At 38.5% G+C, this 234-nt stretch overlaps 1 protein-coding gene across 1 annotated transcript in view; it reads right to left on the reverse strand.

Annotated features, from left to right (window-relative positions):
* Nucleotides 1–234, reverse strand: part of LOC119586519 — a gene marked incomplete at its 5' end in the record, with an annotated part of 46791 nt that overhangs the window by 46236 nt on the left and 321 nt on the right.

The following is a 234-nucleotide window of genomic DNA, read 5'->3' on the forward strand; positions in this document are numbered from 1 at the left end:
ACCCCCGACGCCGAAGAAAATAGGCAGAGGGTGTAACGTTAGTTTGATACGTCATCACGAATAACATCTGTTTCTCACTCACTCTGAGGTCTAAAACATTTTTTTTTTCTTTTTTTATATGATTTATGGTTCCCATTCAAGTCTCCGCTTCTTCTGCCATCCGTGATCAAAACAATTACATTTCTCAATTATTTCCCTGGCAGGTGTGGTTTCATATCAATATTCTGGAATGTC

This window comes from Penaeus monodon, chromosome 21, assembly GCF_015228065.2.
Source record: "Penaeus monodon isolate SGIC_2016 chromosome 21, NSTDA_Pmon_1, whole genome shotgun sequence".
Classification (NCBI taxonomy): Eukaryota; Metazoa; Arthropoda; class Malacostraca; order Decapoda; family Penaeidae; genus Penaeus; species Penaeus monodon.